Below are 20,853 nucleotides of genomic sequence, written 5' to 3'. Positions count from 1 at the left end.
AATAAATAGTAAGCTATAAGCTGATTTAATTACATTCCCCTAGATAATTATCAACTGACTTTAGCCCCATGTGGCATTAAAAGGATTTGCTGCCCACTTTTATGCCTTATTTGGAAGTTTCAAGTGATTTTCATGACAGTATAAAGTATCACTAGGAACTTCTAGAAATTACCATACTATGCACTAACAACACACTGTCAGAGAGAGAAATTAAGAAAAACTCCAGCTAAAATTACATCAAAAAGAATAAAATACCTAGGAATAAATTTAACCAAGAAAGGGAAAGACTTGCACTCTGAAAACCATAAGATATTAATGGAAGAAACTGAAGGTGACACAAATGGACCTTGGTGGAACAATATACTGTACTCATGGATTAGAAGTATAAATACTGTTAAAATTTCCATAATCCCCAAGGAAAGCTACAGATTCAATGCAATTCTTATCAAAATAACAATGGCATTTTTCATAGAACCATAAAAAATAATTCTAAAATTTCTATTAAATCACAAAAGACCCCAATAGCCAAATAATCCTAAGAAAGAAGGAAAAAACAGGAAACATCACTTTTCCTGATTTCAAAGTATACAAATCTAAAGTAATCAAAACAGTATGGCACTGGCACAAAAACAGACACCTAGATCAATGGAACAGGATATAGAACACAGGAGTGAACTCACACATATATGGCCATTTAATCCATGACAAAAGAGGCAAGAATATAGAATGGGGAAAAGATAGTCTTTTCAGAAAATACTGTAGGAAAACTGTACAGATACGTATAAAAGAGAACCCAAATCACTTTGTTACATTATGTATAAAATTAAACTTAAAATCGATTAAAGATTTAAACATAAAACCTAAAATCATCAAACATCTAGAAGAAAGCATAGCCTGTACATATACATATATATATAATATATATATATATTTAAATATATATATATGTATATATATTTTTTTTGTCTTTTGTCCTTTTATAGGGCTGCACCAGCGGCATATGGAGGTTCCCAGGCTAGGGGTCTAATCAGAGCTGTTGCTTGCCGGCCACAGCCACAGCCACAGCAATGCCAGATTCGAGCCACATCTTCAACCTACACCACAGCTCACGGCAACACTAGATCCTTAACCTACTGAGTGAGGCCAGGGATTGAACCTGCAACCTCATGGTTCCTAGTCAGATTCATCTCCAGTGCACCATGACGGGAACTCTGGCAGTACATATTTGACATCAATATCAGCAATATCTTTTCGAATCTGTCTCCTCAGGCGAGGGAAACAATAGCAAAAAAAAACAACCAAGTGAACAAATATGACTATATCTGACTAGGAAAGGAAAACATGGCAAAGTAAACCTTCAATAAAACAAAAAGGCAACCTACCGAATGGGAAATTATATTTGCAAATGATGCATCTGATAAAAGGTTAAAATCCAAAATATAAAAGAACTCAGACAACTCAATATAAACAAAAAACCCAATTAAAAATGACCTGAGGATCTGAACAGACATTTTTCCAAAGAAAAAAGATGGCCAATTGGCACATGAAAAGATGTTCAATATCACTAATTATTAGGGAAATAAATGCAAATTAGAATCACAAAGAGAAATCAAATCACCACACATCTATCAGAATGACTATTATCAAAAAGATAGCAGATAGATATTGGTGAGGGTGTGAATAAAAAAGAATCCTTGTACACTATTGGTGGGAATAAGTTGGTGCAGCCATTATGGAAAACGGTATGGATGCGCCTCAAAAAAAAGTTAAAAATAGTATCACTAATAATAATTCTACTTCTGGGAATTTATTCAAAGAAACTGAAAAAGCTAATTTGATAACATATATTCACCCTTATGTTCACTGAAGCATTATTTACAATAGTCAAGACATGGACTCAACCTAAGTATCCACTAACAGATGAATGGATAAAGAAGATGTGGTATATAAATATGCGATGGAATATTACTAAGCTATAAAAAGAATGAAATCTTGCCATTTTGCAACAACATGGATAGATCTAGAGGATGTTATGCTAAGTGAAATATGTCAGACAGGGGAAGAAAACTACCCTATGATTTCACTTATAGGTGCAATGTAAAACAGAAAACAGGAGTTCCCATTGTGGCATAGCGGGTTAAGAATCTGAATGCAGTGGCTCAGACTGCTGCAGAGTTGCAGGTTTGATCCCTGGCCAAGTGCAGTGGCTTAAAGGATCTGGTATTGCCACAGCTGTGGTGTAAGTTACAACTATGGTTTGGATTCGATCCCTGGCTTGGGAACTTGCCATATGCCACAGGTGTGGCCATGAAAAGAAATAAAAAATAAAACACAAAATAGACTGATAGAGAGAACTAACAGATGGTTGCCAGATGGAATGGGGTGGGGAATGAAGAGAATAGTTGAAGGGGATTAAAAGATACAAACTTCCAGTCATAAAAAATAAGTCATGGGGATATAATGTACAGCATAGGGAATATAGTTAACAATTCTATAATAACTTTATATGGTGACAGAAGGCTGCTAGACTTATCATGGTGATCATTTCACAATGTATGTAAATGTAAAACCACTACATTGTACACCTGAAACTAATATAATATTGAAACTAAAACTAATATAATATTGTATGCGAACTATATGTCCATAAAAAGATCCCAACCCTGGGTTTCTAAATATCAGCACTACTAACACTCTGGGCTAATTTCTTTGTTTTTGCTTTTGTCTTTTTAAGGCTGCACTAGCAGCATGTGGAGGTTCCCAGGCTAGGAGTTGGTCGAATCGCAGCTGTAGCTGCCAGCCTATACTATAGCCACAGCAACGTGGGATCCAAGTGGCATCTGAGACCTGCACCACAGCTCACAGCAACGCCAGATCCTGAACCCATTGAGCAAGGCCAGGATCGAACCTGGGTCATCACAAATACTAGTTGGACTTGTTACCGTGGAGCCACAATGGGATCTCCCGCGGCTAATTTTTTAATAGAAATCTATCATAGGTATTACTGAATGTTTAACATCTCCAATTCTACATGCTAAATGATGGTAGCAGGTAGCAGCTTTCCAAAAAACTCAAGTTTTGACCCTCAAAAATGTCTCTAAGACATCAGCAATATCTCCTAGGGTACAAAACTGCTCTTGATTGAGAACTACTGGGCTAAGTGGCTATTTGAACAGCACCCGCTTTGCAAGTCCTATATTAGAGGTTTTGTACTTAATTTAGAATGCGGAGTACGTGCCACTAAGTGTTTTCTCTTCAGTAGAGACAAATTTTAAGAGTTCCATTTTAACATCCTCTTGGGCTGATTGCTACACTTTATCAGTTCCTACTTCCGGTGATGTTTTAGCAGCCCAGTGATAGTTTAGTGCTCTCTAAAAGACTGTTGCCAAGGGCGACTGCCCTATTGGCTTGAACGTTAATGCTGCTCAGCCAGCAACCACCGGCCATATAGATCTAACTTTGGCAGTAGAGCTGTCATATATTAAGGCTCAAGAATAGTTCAGTTTAGAAGGAATAGCTTTTTTTTTTTTTTTTTTGAAGCTGAAAGTTCAAAAATGGCTCTGCAATGCAAGCCATCCCTAGGGAGAATAAGCTCTTAGGCACTCACAAAAAAACACCTTAACACTGAGGATCTATTCTTGTAGATATGCTTATATTTTGCCCAGTCTTACATCAAAACATAACTATTGTGTCAGAAAAACAAACATGAGGATATCTGGAAATAAATCCCCCTATACTTGTACCATAACATTTACTCTTTAGACTTACTGCAATAGGATTCAGAAGGGAGTGAGTTGGGAAGGAGGGGAAAGGAGAAATATGATTGTACTACAATGAAATAGTACTAATATAAATGTCTACATCTTTCCTTATCTATGTATAATTCTGATAACTAAAATTTATATGCATTTTTTCTAAATTATTGAAAATATGATGTGTATGACATATATTGATCATGGTGATGTATTAGTGTTTCTATGCAAAGCTGAGCTCTCAAACCCATGGCTGAGTAGAGAAATGACTTGTTAAAAGGTTCTTCTTGGTGAAACTAAGCTTATATGTTCATATATTTAAAAGAATTAACATCTTAGTTGACATTTTTTAATAAAAATTATTTTAAAATGTTGTAGTGTGTGTTTTAATGGAACCTGACCGTAATGATAATCTGAATCGTCATCTCTTATTTTAATTAATAAACATATTAACAGATAATTGTTAGAAAATGACAAGATCATAACTTAGAAAAATACAATATGAACATGTGCCAAATATGTTAACTCAACAGTGAAAGCATAAACCAGTTCAAAGGAAAATTCCAAGATTCACACATACATAGGAAACAAATTCTGAAATAAATTTGTAAACGGGTTTTCAAAAAAGGCCTATCCTTAGGGCAACAATCAACCATATATCACTGGATACAATTTTCATTTGATGATCAGGAATCACTTGCTTTTATCATTTTTCTGCAACTTACAAAATTTCAATACAGTTCAAAAGATTGTCAGAGATTTAGATCACTTCAATGGGTAATCTAGACAATACACCACTAAATGTTTTCTGAATTTTAAAGTTGTTCAAACTTTTTCCCGACATTGTATAAGACCAAAGACTGTATCTATGATGTTTTATCAATAATTTAATAATGATTCTAAATTTTTGCATTGATAAGTGGTTAAATATATGCAACAGAGTTCATTTAATCTCATTGCCCTCACAGAAATATAACATTCAGTATTTTCATATAATGTCAATGAGTTTGTTATTTCATTATTTTGTTAAGGAAAGCCATACTAGAACATTGTGACAAGCAGTTTGTCACTAGCAAGTGTAAATGTAGCATAAAATTTGAATGACAATGCACAATTAATAATGTATAAAATGGCAAGTTAAGATTAACAGATAAAAAGAATCAGTTCTTTACACTAGCAATAATAGAGTAAAATTTAATATTTTAAATTAAATGGACTAACAAATTTTATTTTCACGTTAAATTTTTGAACATTTTAAATATTGTAATATATATTGTAATCAGCTTACATAAATTTTAGATATTTTCTTAAACTGGTAGAAAATAGGTATAAACAACTATGTGAAATGAAAATAATTGATGCAACATAGCCATGAAGGTTTAAATGTTTCCTGAACAGAACAGAAAACTGAGGCAAAATTAGAAGGAACTACTTAAGCACAGATTTCTGTTCTCTTCAGGAAACACTCCAACCTGTCTGAATATTAACAGCACTTAGAAAATATGGCTTTATGTCTCACAGTGAAGAATGTACTGATATCAAATCCTCAGGTCAAAGGTTAAAAACATTATAATAGAAAAACAAATTTAGAATTGAAATTAGTCAAAAGTAAAATTTATCTCACTGCCCTCCCTGTCAAGATCACCGCTGTACTGATTGTACAGCAATATGTGCAATGAGGGCGCCCCCTAGTGGTCATATGCTAAGGCAACGTCTTAGGAGACAAGAGACAGTCTTCTAAATGGACACAAATACGAAAATAGGAAATTTGAAGGAACAAAACAGAAGCAATATACAGAGTGATACATTTTAAAATATTACCAGAGATTTTAAAAAGAAGAAAAGCCTTCTCAGCTTCCCACTGTTTCCATTCCCCACGCCATTCCCACAGGCTGAGTGCACAGTCTTGACTTCTATGAGTGTGTGTGTGTTTCAATAGTTACAATGATCATATACTTAATCTTTCATTTCCTCAAATGTAGGGAGACCTCAATTGCTGGAGGGAAATCTTTGGATAAAAGTAAATTAAAAATAAATCGTGGCATATGACATGGCTTTTGTGTACTTCATTTGGTGCTAGAGCTATAATTTTTAAAAATTTTCCCAGCTCTACATTTGCCGTGGAATCTTAGGAAGTTCTTTTCTGTTTCTCTCCTTAACCTTAATACTACTATTAACCTTCTTCCAGCACAAACCCAGTTTTTAAGATATCTTCTGCAGAGAAAAGGGAAATGGACACAGCTCATAATTGCTTCTGATGTTTTATTTTATACGTGAGATAGATAAATAGATAAATACCATATATGTATATGTGTATATACGTACTATATAATTTTGAGTGATAGAAAATAGACAATATTTTAGAGCTGTCCTGCCTGCTTTCTACCATTCAAAATTCCTCAGAATTGACAACCTACATGTATTTCTGGTATTCTCACTTTTTTTTTCTTTTTGGCTAGAGCAAAATAGATGATATATAAATTTTCTGTCTAGGGAGTTCCCATTGTGGCTCATCGGAAACGAACCTGACTAGTATCCATGAGGATGCGGGTTCAACCCTTAGCCTTGCTCAGTGGATTAAGGATCCAGGGTTGCTGTGAGCCGTGGTGTAGATCACAGACATGACTGGGATCTGGCATTGCTGTGGCTGTGGCGTAGGCCGGCAGCTGCAGCTCTAATTTGACCCCAGCCTAGGAACTTCCACATGCTGCACATGAGGCCCTAAAAAACAAAACAACAACAACAAAAAATTCTGTGTAATTTTTCATGAAAAATTCCATCAAAGCCAAAAGTCTAAGCATCACAGACATTTAAAATAATATAGCCTGCTTCTGTACCTTGATTAATAAATTAAACAATTACCTTTATTCCAAAAATAATTTCTGTTAATTATAAGACTATGTGATACACAGTATTTTAGTGGAAGATAAATGAGATTATCTCCACAGCCCCTAGAAGAGTATCAAATGTAATAAGTGATAATTATATATTATTTTAAAAATATTCTTTCAGATGTTTTCTTTAATTACCTCTTCATACTAATTGTAACATCAGTCACCTGACAGGGGAGTGTGACAGATGGAAGTTGAATCAGATTCTTCTTAGGAACTCTTCTTAATCACTTTTGTGATTAAAATATCCTGCTTTTGGGAGTTCCCTTCATGGCTCAGTGGTTAACAAACCCAACTGGGATCCATGAGGATGTGGGCTCCATCCCTGGCCTCCCTAAGTGGGTTAAGGATCCAGCGTTGCCATGAGCTGTGGTATAGCTCACAGATGTGGCTCGGATCCTGTGTTGCTATGACTGTGGTGTAGGCTGGCAGCTGTAGCTCTGATTCCATCCCTAGCCTAGGAACTTCCATATGCTGTGGGTGCAGCCCTAAAAAGCAAAAATAAATAAATAAATAATAAAATATCCGCTTGTGTACCTTTTATAAAGACACCTGACTGTAAGGACTCATTTTTAGGGAAATCCTTAGTGCCCATATGAGTAAGAGCTCTATGAAGCATTAGCTTTATTCCATTAATTTTAAATACATGCCTATATATTTTGTTTATGATATAGAATAAAAAACTTGGTACCTGCTTTTTTATTATTTCATGTAAGCTACTACACTCTATAGGTTAGGAAACCAGCTTTGGTGACTGTCCCTTTAAAACATACTTGGATTAAGGCAGCAATGAAAGAAAATAAAATAAGTAACAGGAATAATGTATTTTATTATCTATTATCTATTTTATAACAACTGATAGATATTATATTCATCATTGCTAACCTTTCAATGCCTTCATGTATTTGAGATAAAATAAAAGGTCACTGAGTAAAGATTATTTCAACAAAATCTCACAATAACTGTCACTACCTTTTACTTTTTAGTATTTTTCAATACAAATCTGAAATGTAAGTAATGTTCAGTAATCTCTCTGTTTGATACTGGAAGCTTCATGTTCTTCAATGTTTTTAAATCTTCACACAGAGCTATCAAGTTTGCCTCACTTGCTGCCTTGCTTGCTTGCAAGGTGTCATTTTTTAACATTGTTTGTTTTAGCCAATTAATGTTACTCTGAATCTGTATAACTGAAGCAGTCCCCTCATCCTACATTGGCATTCTAAAAATAGGGTAATTACATATTTGAGCATATTTCTTTTGAAAAACCCATGAACCTAAGCAGGAAATAAAAGACTTTTATTCTGCATTACAACATTTCAAAAGAAAGAAAAAGTTTCCGTATTTAATATCTTTTCTTTTTTTTCTCCAATATAATTGTGCTGTGTGACTAGAAAATTCAGATCTTCTCTTAGATCTTATAAAACATGCAATTTTGAAAACTGACGCTTGGTGGTAAAGGACACATTTCATCCTGAAAACAGGTTATTTTTTGTCTTAATTTGATATGAAGAAAAATGTAAATCGCTAATCCAACATTTTAACCATGAGTGTTCAGTTTTGTATACCGCTCCCTCATGCCAAGTATGGCCCATGTGATGCAAAGAATTCATGAGCTTTTATGGTAGTCTTGATCTCTTTTTAAATAATGCTGATACTTCAATGAGATATTTAGTCATGTGATTCACATGAAAAAAAAGGAACTGAGGGGAAATTATTTTATGAGTAATTCACTACCAATACCAGAAATGAAACCTAAAATATAAAAATGCAGTGATTTTCTATTTTGAAAACCTTGATACTTGACATCCTTATCAAAATTATTAATATGGCACTTCACAATATTTAAAATTACTTCTAGTTTTTTCTTAAGTGAATATCTATGACCATCAGAAATGAAATGTTTCATGAGTTTCTCCTGTGAGGTTAGGCTTTAAATATTTTTAAATAATGAGACAATTTATTTATTTTTTTGTTTTTCACTTAAATCTTGATAATGTCCTAATATTTATTCTCTATATGTTTTAACGCAGCATTATATTGTTTCCAAACTCTATTATTCTTTTCTTTTGTCTTCATCAATAAACTGCATGATTTTCCTCAACTTTGGTCAGGTCCAGACCTATATGTGGTCTCATGATCTAGAAGTTTCTAGTGATTCTATGAGGAAACTCAGGCCTTATATTTGCCATGTGTATATTTACATATTCTACCTACTTTCTGTGGCTACATTTGCAGAGAAATGAAGGATTTTGATGGAGATTGGTAGATAGCAGAATTCTCTGAGGCATACTTGCATGGAAATTTGAAATATATATTTGTTTACATAAAGTTACATCTGCAGCCTAATTCTGAGCAACATGTAATGATATCTGAGGATCACAGGTCACAGAGAAACAATCTTACTTTAACAAATCTTTCACTTCTAGATTTCAGAACCAGAATAAATACTCACTATGCAATATTGAAAATAGAAAGAATAACAAGTTTGGAGATGAAAAAAGTAATTTTGGTTCATAATACTAATAATATTTAGAATGTCAAAGTGTCCTTTAAAATATAGTCACCTAAAATCATGAAGAAATGCTTATTACATATGATATGATAAAGAAATAGTGATTTATCTTGTACTACATAAAGATATTGCATACATAGGAAAGTCACACTTTAATACTTAAGTAAACAAATATGCCACACAAAAGTGTAAATACTAAATATTTTAATACTACTGAATACTAAATTCTCCATCAGCCAAAAAGATTTTGTAGAGATTTACTTAGTGCGTGTGTTCTGTATGTATATGTATGTTTGGGGAGTGTTATCAGTCTTTTGTTATGGTTTACTTTCTAAATATAAATTTGTTATTGCATATGCTTTTCAAACTTCCTCTATTTCATAAAAAAAATGGCCTTATGGAACTGTGTCGTTAGCCTTAAAAAACACAGCTCCACGGGATTATTTTAGAATATGTTTTTATAATGTATTATATATAATTTTAAATATATTGATAGATACATATGTATATTAATTCTACAACATTATTTCAGAAGAAATTTGTGCAACTGTTTTGTCTTTAGTGTACTATTTTTTCTATCAGTTATAATTTATTTTGAGATTCTCCTCAAACTTTAGAAAACTTTGGTTCAGGGTACAACTTAAAAAAAATAATAGCTAAAATATGGTTTTTGGATATAGAACCTCTGTACACACCTGCCTGGAAACATTTGTCAAGATGCTAATTTATAGTGAATTCAAAACGATGAGTCCTTATATTAAGAAAAGGTATTAAGGGAACTGTGACTCTTTGATCTTTAACTTCATGGTAATATATGTGTAGCTTTAAAAAGTTGGGGATTCTACAAGGTTGCTTAGGATAGTATTTTTTTTCTTTCCTTTCTTTCTTTCCTTTTTTTCTTTTTTCTTTTTAGAGCCACGCTCTGGGCATGTGGAGGCTCCCAGGCTAGGGGTCTAATCAGAGCTACAGTTCTCAGCTTACACTACAGCCACAGCAGTGCAGGATCCTAGACACATCTGCGACCTACACCACAGTTCACGGCAATGCCGGATCCTTGACCCACTGAGCGAGGCCAGGGATCAAACCTGCAACCTCATGGTTCCTAGGATTTGTTTCTGCTGCGCCACAGCGGGAACTCCAGGATGGTATTTTCTTCTTCGTGGTAAGGAAGCATGGGATCAGGACGCTGTAACCCCTCATTCCATTTCACTCCTGAGGCACCGATCAATGAACTCCTCTCTGCTGAGTCTTTAAACACACCTTATCGCACAGCTATTCCTAAGAGTCTTAACTGGCAAGGGAACTAAATATCTAATGGTTATCTTTTTTTTCCTCCAAACTCTATACCATTATTAATTTTCCCTGAGTTATATTCTACATATCTGGGTACCCAATAAATAAGGTATAAAGTTTGAGCAAATATTTCCATATACCTGTTTGCTAATATAAAGTAAGTGCTTTCTTTAAAATCTCAAGACAAAGAAAATGCTTAACTAACATTTTGTGTAATACATGACGATACAAATAAGTTGTCAAAGACAGTGATCATAAACAAACAAACAAACAAAACCAGTGATCATGACTCTTCTCTTAGAGTCTCCCCGACAATAACACATGATTGACTCTAGACAGGTCCTTTGTCGTTCGGGTTTCATGTTTCTCCTCACCTGGAAAATTGCTTCAGCAACCTCCTTATAGCCAAATAAGCAATGTAAATCCAATCCCAAAGCACTGTTTTTAGTAAGGGGTTCCTTGAGAATACAGAGGGAAGCATGATGTTATGACCCACAGTACAAAAATGAATCAAAGTTCTATGAAACACACCGCCACTTTCTCTTTTTTCTTATCTTACATTTTTCTTTCTCTATTTCAAAGACTCTTCCATTCCTATCCCCAAACTATTGCTATCCTGCATCCCCCTGAAACTTTCCTCAGCTTCCAGAATGCCTCTGTTCCCTAACCCCTTTTCTTGCATAAAACAATTTAATTCTTTCAAATGTCTCCAGTTTGCATACTTATACACACCTTCATTTAGAGAATTAGGACTCTTCATAAAAAAACACTTTTTAAGAGGTAAAGTGAATTCTACTAATGGGTGGGTATTTGCACTTGTGCATACTTGTTGCAGAGTATTCATCATAGATTGTCAAGAGCTGCCATGCCCCAGAGAGCAATATTTGCTTGCCAGCATTCATGAACCCATACTGAGGAAAATCTTTCAAAGAAAGATAAAAGTTAGCACTATCTACCCTAAAGCAATTATCATATTGCTATGGGGCTATGGTTTGGATCCACCTATCTGACGTTTTGAGGTTATGTGTTTGATCTTCCTATTTACTTTTTTTTTTTTGGCTGCACCCACAGCATGTGGAAGTTCCCAGGCCCAGGATCAAATCTGAGCTATACCACATCACAGCTGTGGCCACACCAGATCCTTAATCCACCTGCCATAGCAGGAACTGCTGATCCTCCTACTTAGATTCTGGTCCCTTCTTTTCATTTTATGTCTGACAACACAGAAGCTGATTCACATTCTAGGCCTATCACTTATCTGTTTGGACTACTGGACATCAACTTTTTCCACAATGCTTGGATACATTTTACCAGTTCAAAGCCCCAGGCTTCAGTTTGCTGGCTCACATTATGCATCTCAGACCATCTCAGCAGTGTGGGCTGACAGGTTGGCTAGGAAGACCAGAGATGTACACGAACACACAATGCAACAAATACTTCTCTAAAGATGATAAATTTTAAAATATGCTTAGTCTTCTAAAATGACAGATGCCTAAATCATACATGCTTCGATGCCATACCCCTGATAAGGCACAACATGTCACTTCTATTTCCTGGGACTTAGTTTCCTCATCTTGAAACAACAGTAGTGGACCAAATAATGTGTCCTTCAGCTAAAAAATGTGATCCTTCCATTGTGGTAGTCTATCCTTAACTCTGAACATCTAACCATGAAATGCTAAGCTCTCTTTTTGACATGAAACATTTTGCTCTATGCCACTTCATGTTGAAGGGAAGAGAGAGGGTTGGCAGGGGGGAGAGAGAGAGAGAGAGAGGGAGGAGAAAGAAAGATCGAGAGTTCCAATTTTTCTGTGATAAGCTTTTCTCCGCCAGAATGAAGTCATGTCATGATTTTCTACATGCCTATACCTGTCTAGCTCCATGTTCTCTGAAGCCGTTATTTCCATTTCATAATAGAATCATTTCTTTTACTAGGAACGATCAGCTTCCTATTTGGTCCATATCAAAGTCTGCAAAGACCAAATTTCCTAAAGGATCAAGGCTTCTATTTTTAGAGAACATTCAAAGTGCAATAGAGAAAAATAATACACTTTTATTTACAAAACAGTGTTTTTTTTCATAATACTGGGTATTACAGTTTAGTTGCTGTAATTTTCAAGTTTATATGAATAAAGGCTTCAGGTAAATGACATACATGCATGTATTTCTTTATAATGTCAAGGCAGAGCTACTCACTCGTCCTCTAAGACTATTCCCTATGCATTGTCACTTCTTAAATTGTATACTCTAGGGTCTCCCTTTTTTCTCATTCCATCCATCTATTTTGTTGCCAAAACCTGTCACTTTTAGCTGCGTCTCACCTATAAACTGCCCCTTCCTCTGCCTCCCCCACTGTGACTGTCATTGGTATGTCCATCTCAGTATTCACACATCACTGTCATTCATATTCCATGCTGATGACACTGGCAGTGATTGTCTCCTGTATATAAATGGAAGAAGAAAAAGCTCACAACAAAACAATGCTTCTTTCTCCAAAGGCTGAAGCCAATGATTGAAATTCAGTTGCATTTTCAGCTCAGTAGTTCTAGATTTTCAAAAAGAGCCCTCTTTGCTGGTAACTTCATGCTGGGCTGATCTGACACTGTTATTTCCCAGGAGTTTACCTGCCTGACACATTGTGTAGAGCTATCCTTTTGCAAGTGTGCACCTCTGCACTTGGACCAGGGGGTACAGTATTAAACTTACTGCAAATGAGCATTTATTTATTTATTTGACAGCTGCTACAAAGATAAGGTCATGCCTGTATAGCTGTGCTTCAGTTAGTGAAAGCTGATTACACATGTGAATTAGGGAATGAGACTTTGCGTTATGGAAGGGGTTATTCACATCACAAAGAATTCATGGCAGGGTTCCATTAAAAAGTGACTAGTGCTTTTAAAATGATTCTTTTGTTCAAGTCAATTGACAAAATTCAAACACTCTAAGATCACATAATTGAGATTCCCCAACTCTGCTTTTGTGCCAACTATATTTTATTAGCTATAACTATAAGCTATATATACACTTTCAGGGAGATAGATATTATATAGAGGTAAAGATAATTTTACTATACCAAACAGCATATTGAAGGAACCTAGTGCTCCTTTAGCTTTGAAAACTTTTGCTGGAATATTAATATTAATGGAAATTAAGTTTTATGTTTGTATTAGCTTTTCTTCTAGAAATTAAGAGAACAGTTTGAGTCAGAAACAAAGTAACAGTACAGAACAGAATCAGATCTCTGAATTTTTTGTATTAATAAGAGTTGCATTAGTATACCTCTTAGAATAAATTTCACATGCAGGAAAGATATTTTCAGGAGGTCTTATCACTGAAAAAACAAAAGGGAAAAATTACAAAAATGTTCCAAGCTTCTGTGAATGAAAGACAGTTTTATAGTGGTCTTTAAAGTACTTTTTAAACTTCATTAGTTTCCTTGAACCTAGATTTCTTAGTTGAGTATAGACCACAATGGCATGAAACTGGAAATCAACCACAGGAAAAGAAATGAGAAAAAACTTGCTACATGGAGACTATACAACATGCTACTAAAAATTCAATGGGTCAATGAGGAAATCAAGAAGGAAATTAAAAAATACCTCAAGACAAATGATAATGGAGACACAACCACTCAAAATCTATGGGATGCCACAAAAGCAGTGCTCAGAGGGAAATTCATAGCAAATACAGGCCTTCCTCAAAAAAGAAGAAAAATCTCAAATTGACAACTTAATCCAACACCTAAATGAATTAGAAAAAGAAGAACAAACAAAACCTAAAGTCAGCAGAAGGAAGGAAATCATAAAGATCAAAGAGGAAATCAATAAAATAGAGATTAAAAAAACAATAGAAGAAATCAATAAAACCAAGAGCTGATTCTTTGAAAAGGTAAACAAAATAGACAAACCTCTGGCTAGACTCACCAAGAGGAGGAAAGAAAAAACCCAAATGAACAAAATAATAAATGTAAAAGGAAAAGTCACAATAAATACTACAAAAATACAAAAAACCATGAGAGAATAATATGAACAATTGTACGCCAACAAATTTGACAACCTAGAAGAAATGGACAACTTCCTAGAGGCTTACAGCCTGCCAAAACTGAATTAAGAAGAAACAGACCAACTGAACAGACCAATCACCAGGAATGAAATTGAAAATGTCATAAAAACACTCCCTACAAATAAAAGTCCAGGACCAGATGGCTTCACAGGTGAATTCTACCAAACATACAAAAAGAAACTTATACCCAACATCCTTAAACTTTTTCAAAAAGTTGAAGGAGAAGGAACACTCCCAAAGATATTCTATGATGTCACAATCAACCTAATTCCAAAACCAAACAAAAGATATCACCAGAAAATATCTTTGATGAATATAGATGCAAAAATTCTCAACAAAATTTTAGCTATCTGATTTCCAATAAATTCTTTAAAAAGGACTTGAGATTTATGAATTCACTAAACTACATTTTAAAGTCACAAGTCTGTGTTCAATGCTTCCTTGAAGAAGAGATGGCTTTACTCTAAAGTTGTTCTGTCATTATAGGAGATACAATTATCCAGATTGTTTCCAATAAAGACCTGGCTTTTAAAAATTTTTTTTTTCATCTAATAAATAGCAGTAAGAAGAAAGTGAAGTGCCACTGTGTAACACTGATTCTTTTGGGTAAGATGAAAATACTTTAGTATTTGGAATAGGTTATCTCATTCACTGTCACAGCTCTGCTATTAGATTATGAAATATCCACCTTAAAATCTCTAAACTTTATTTTCCATGTGTGTTAAATGAGGAAAATAAAGTCTAGGAACTTATAGGGATCACAGATTGTTGTGGTGATAATCAGAACACTGATTTGAAACCATCTGAAAACACAAGATGATTTCTCATAGACGGAAAAAGAAAAATGATTTTAAGAACTTTTTTTTTGGCAGCACCCACGTCATGCAGAAGTTCCCGGGCCAGGGACTGAACTTGTACCACAACAGCGACCAGAGCCACAGCAGTGACATATTGGACTCTTAACCCACTAAGCCATCGTGGAACTCCTTTAAGAACTATTTAAAGAAGTGGACTGTGATGATCATTGTACAACTATAAATATAATAAATTCATTGAGTAATAAATTTTTTTTAATTAAGAAAAAGAATTATTTAAAGAGAAAAACACAACTATCAGTACATCTTAGATTTTCAATATAAGTGCTAGAACAATTTTGGTTTTAAGAGGAGTTTAGTGCTTCATTATTGTAGGTCATTTTTAACATATAGCACTATTATTATCCCCTGAATAGCCTCTCTACTATTTGGAACTGAAAAACACAAGTCCCATGTATTTCCCCTACCACCCCACCCCAATATGCACTAAATCTGTGCAGAAAAATTAGTGTAGATTTATATTGTATGGGCATATTCTTGGGGGTCTCAGAATTTAATCACAAACTGGAAATTATACTCAAATTAAAAGGACCTACGTAGACAGGGAAGGCAAAGCAAAACAAAACGGTATCCGACAACAGATGGGATACCTGATGAATCCATCCTCCTGTAATTTTCTTCCATTGTTGCCTGTTTACTTGTAAATTAAATGTCCTGACTGATGGAGCATGTTGTCCTTGAGATTAATCTCAACTGGTTAGAATGCTTTGCCTGAAAAGCCAGAGATAAGAGTTCATGGCACTGAAAGAGCCAGATGGCTTTCACTGTTCCATAGGTTGGGTGGATCTGAATACCATCAACTCTCAGAAAGCAGGTTCAATCAATGACCTGTCAATGCTGATCAATGGAAACTTCGAAGTACACAGGAATGACCTGACAGGCCACCTCTCACTGTTCCCCACCCTACTCTTCTATTTCACAGACACCTTTATAGGCTTCCCTTGAGAGTCATATTATTCAACTCACATTCTGAATAACGCCCTCTGAAAGATTTAAGCTTTTATATTTCCATACCTTAACCAACTTAGTTTACTGCCCTTTCTTATCATTGAAATAATTTTATGTAATATTATATAATTTTCTGAGCGTATGTGTGTTTCTATATATACGTATATATATATAGAGACAGGTTGTTTGTTTCTGTGTGTATAATCTTATTTATATATTCTATTATTTATTCAGATATAATATATTTGACAAAACATGTGTATTTATATATGAATATGTATCTCTATGTGTCTTTACCACTATAATTTAAAATACAGGTATATATGTTAATATCTGAAAAGACTGATGATCAGATATTTAAACATTTTATTAGTAAATATTTTATAAATTTTACATATTAAATATTAATTTTAAAAATATTTAAATATTAAACTATTTGTATATTAAATGTTTATTAATTTATATAAATAAAATAAGCTTTATGGATGAAAATATGTTGTACAATTTTATCTTTCCATTTTGCCTAGCATATATACTAGTAAGTTCTTTTTGTTGTTGTTGTTGTTGTTGTTGTTGTTGTTGCTGTTGCTATTTCTTGGGCCGCTCCCACGGCATATGGAGGTTCCCAGGCTAGGGGTTGAATCGGAGCTGTAGCCACCGGCCTACGCCAGAGCCACAGCAACGCGGGATCCGAGCCGCGTCTGCAATCTACACCACGGCTCACGGCAACGCCGGATCGTTAACCCACTGAGCAAGGCCAGGGATCGAACCCGCAACCTCATGGTTCCTAGTCGGATTCGTTAACCACTGCGCCACGACGGGAACTCCAATATACTAGTAAGTTCTTACTTTTGAGTAGGACATTCTTGATCCTAGCATCTTTGATGAGGAAACATATTTCTTTAATACATCTACATACTATAGAATTTGTTATGTGTGTATGTATGTGTATTGTAGCACACAGAAATACACCCATTGACGCTGCGATAGGCAGACAATCACAGGTATAAGAAAGTATTTGTTTTTTTTTTTTTTAAATGGGGTATAGTTGATTTACAATGTTGTATTAGTGCCATGTTTACAGCAAAGTGGATCAGTTATACATATACATATACATTTGTTATGTTTGAGAAAGAAGGCAATGGTTATCTTCTCTTTCTCATACTAATCAAATAAATAATTCTTCTATGTGATTCATTTACTCATTGGAAATATAGTCATTAAATCTGACTCTCATGTCAGATAATATACTAAGGTAAAAAGATTTACCTATGTACATAGGTTAGACACACTGGCTTTTTAAAAACATTTCTATTTGACCTATGAGCTACTTGGAAGTGATCTGTCTTCTTTTTCATCTCCGGTCTTTTGAGCATGCATTTGGCCTAAAAATGCTACCTCACACTTAGATTTTTGATTGTCCAAGTTCAACTGCTGATTTCTTTCCACTCCCTTTTTTAAACAAAATCTTTTATAAATGAGCTGGCATTATCTCATTAAAACTTAGAGATAACTGTCACATGCATTATATTCATACTGTTCTTGATTTTTTTAAATTATTCTTTTAAATATAATGTGAACTGACAAAGATAAACAAAGATTACCACTAGTTAAAGTGGCAAGGATAGATGTTAATCAGTGACATACTACTGCAAAAGGGAAAAGAGTTCAGCATACACTGAGCTCAATTTTGCTTTTTACAAAGGTAACAGCACATTTTAAGGAACAAATGAGGGAATAAGGAGGAAGCAGGGCAGGGCCTTAGTAGAGTCAGGAAAATGAAAAATTACAAATAGTGGAAAGGGGTGTTAGTCCATGCAAAAGACATTTGGGTTTGTTAACTGTTGCTTATCAAATTAAGCTTCTACCTAACCTCTCACAGGACCTTACCTTCAGGTGTTGGCTGGAGCAAAGAGTAAATTCTTCTAGCAGCCTTGAGTTTTCTCCAGCAGGCAGTTTAAAGGGATTAGGATCATTCTAGCAATATGGCCATGAGCTGTTAGAAATTATGTTAGAATCTGTTCAAGTCTTTATGGGCTAATATTAAGGCCTAATTGAGAAAATGGCTCAGAGGACCCTGGCTAATTTGATCAAATAGAAGAAATCTTTGCCAGCATTCACATTAAAAAAAAATATATATGGGGAAGTATAAAGTCAGTTAAAGCTTCCATGCAACCAAGACCAAGATCAGTTAACTAACTGTTAACACTTTTACATATTCCCTATTCTTTTACAATTTCTCATTTTTACATATTCTCTTTCAGTGGACATAATGCACTAGCCTCCTAAAGCTGGAAGATGATGATTGCCTGGAGGCAAAGTGAAGGATTGTGCAGGGAGAACTAATTTCATTTCTCTTCTGTAGTGTGTTCAGTGACATGAATCTCGGGGACCAAACATAGAACTAGTGGTAGGTATATTGCAAAATGTCATTTTAGAGGAAACTGTCTAGTAGCGCCTAGGCTATAAAATATGGGACTTTTAAAAGAGATAGTCCATGAACAGTAAGGTACCAAAAGCCAGAATCAAAGGTGAGAACAGCAGCAGCCTTTGAAGTAGAGTCAGTTCGGGAGTCTAAAATCAGAGGCAGCCACACACTATCCCCCAAAGATATCAAGAATCTTCCCATGTAGGAGTGTTTTTTTTTTGTTTTTTTGGGTTTTTTTTGCCATTTCTTTGGGCTGCTTCTGCGGCATATGGAGGTTCCCAGGCTAGGGGTCGAATCGGAGCTGTAGCCGCCGGCCTACGCCAGAGCCACAGCAACATGGGATCCGAGCCGCGTCTGCAACCTACACCACAGCTCACGGCAACGCCGGATCCTTAACCCACTGAGCAAGGGCAGGGACCGAACCCGCAACCTCATGGTTCCTAGTTGGATTCGTTAACCACTGCGCCACGATGGGAACTCCCCATGTAGGAGTGTTTTGATCTTAATTATCCACAAAGCCAAAAGATTGCAAAGGTGAACAGACAAGGAAGAAGTGCTGCCTGGCTTTTTCTCTGCTTTCTTACCCATACTTGTACTCCAGAACCAAGGAGGTCTGGAGCAAAGGAGAATGGTAAACTATGGTTCTAGTTGAGAAGTCTAGCTTAGTGGTCTTACCTTTGAGGAAAAATCAAAGAGATTAATAAATGTACTCTAATTTACATAATTAAGACTAAGACTTGTTAGTTATATTGAACGACAGTTTTCTATTATTTATGAGTGACGGGAAAATAGATGGCATCTGCCAGTACTTTCAGCCAAAGGTAAAGGGGATACTAATGCCTCAGAATATATTTTAAAGTGACAGAGGGTAATAGAAATAAATGACTTTCAGAACTGCATTTCAAAATTCAAGTTTCTGCAAAATACTGACTGCAAACACTAGTATATCAATACTTCTATCAATAGACAGCTAGTTACAGCTATAGGTATCTACCTTAGAACTATGAATTACACTATGTCCATGTAATCTCTCATCTTCTGTGTTACATCCAAATCTCCTAAAATATCTTGTCCTCGCTTGTCCTAAAAAGACTTTTTTATCTATTAAATTTATTCGTCACAAAGGCATGTTGAATTGCTAGGATATATAAATTTGTGGTTAATTGAGACATATGTAATAAACTGCATGAATGTTAACACATTCAGGATCTTCCCAGTATTGACAAGAGTCTCTGGGATTTGATTTTTATGCTTGGGTCCTGAAAACAACGGCTAACTTTAGAAAAATAAATTTTCTCTTTCATTATAAAGTCGTATCTTCAAATAGCAGGATCCTGAAAGCCTCAAATATAAAATCAGCTGATGGAAATTGGCTATAATGCAGTAGTTTAGACCCAGGGCTGTGTTTGAATTGAGGGTTCAATCCCAGCCAAAATTTTGAATATTACTTTCCATAGAGATTAACAGTTCACATTTGTATTTTAAACATTCTGAGAAACTGTGTAATAAAGAATTCCATTCAATTTAATTTAACTCAGCATTTCTAATATTTGTGCTATGACGGAAATCACTTTTCTTGCTTATGAACATTATGTGGAAAATTCCATGGAAGGTAGCTAATATGAAGTTTATTCTACTTTAAGGTTTATACTCATTCATACCTTCCATTTCCTTAATATATATATATGTGTGTATGTGTGTGTGTATATATATATATATATAATTGGATTTAATACCCCTCTAGATCTTAAGACAAAATCCAATCAGACAACAATACAGAATATCGGTAGCTTATTTTTTGTCTAGGCACTTAAACATATTTCAATCAATTATAGCTTGAGTGACAAGGCCACACATGACAAAATATGGTTAGGTACATATATGACATTTCTTTCCAGAAGGGGGTTCACAAGGGAGCTGTGGGATCCCACTTTCATTCAGGGGATCATTCATTGCTTTCTAGTACACACACACTGATGTTCTCAATAAATCTGAGGCCACAGTCCCTCATGAGGCATGCCTATAAACAGTAAGTCAGATTTGGGAGACTAAATTGAATGAACTGTCACAAACATTTCTCAATAAAATAAGG

Source organism: Phacochoerus africanus, chromosome 4, assembly GCF_016906955.1.
Source record: "Phacochoerus africanus isolate WHEZ1 chromosome 4, ROS_Pafr_v1, whole genome shotgun sequence".
Lineage (NCBI taxonomy): Eukaryota > Metazoa > Chordata > Mammalia > Artiodactyla > Suidae > Phacochoerus > Phacochoerus africanus.
The sequence above is the reverse complement of the archived record's forward strand: the minus strand, read 5'-3'. Positions refer to the sequence as shown.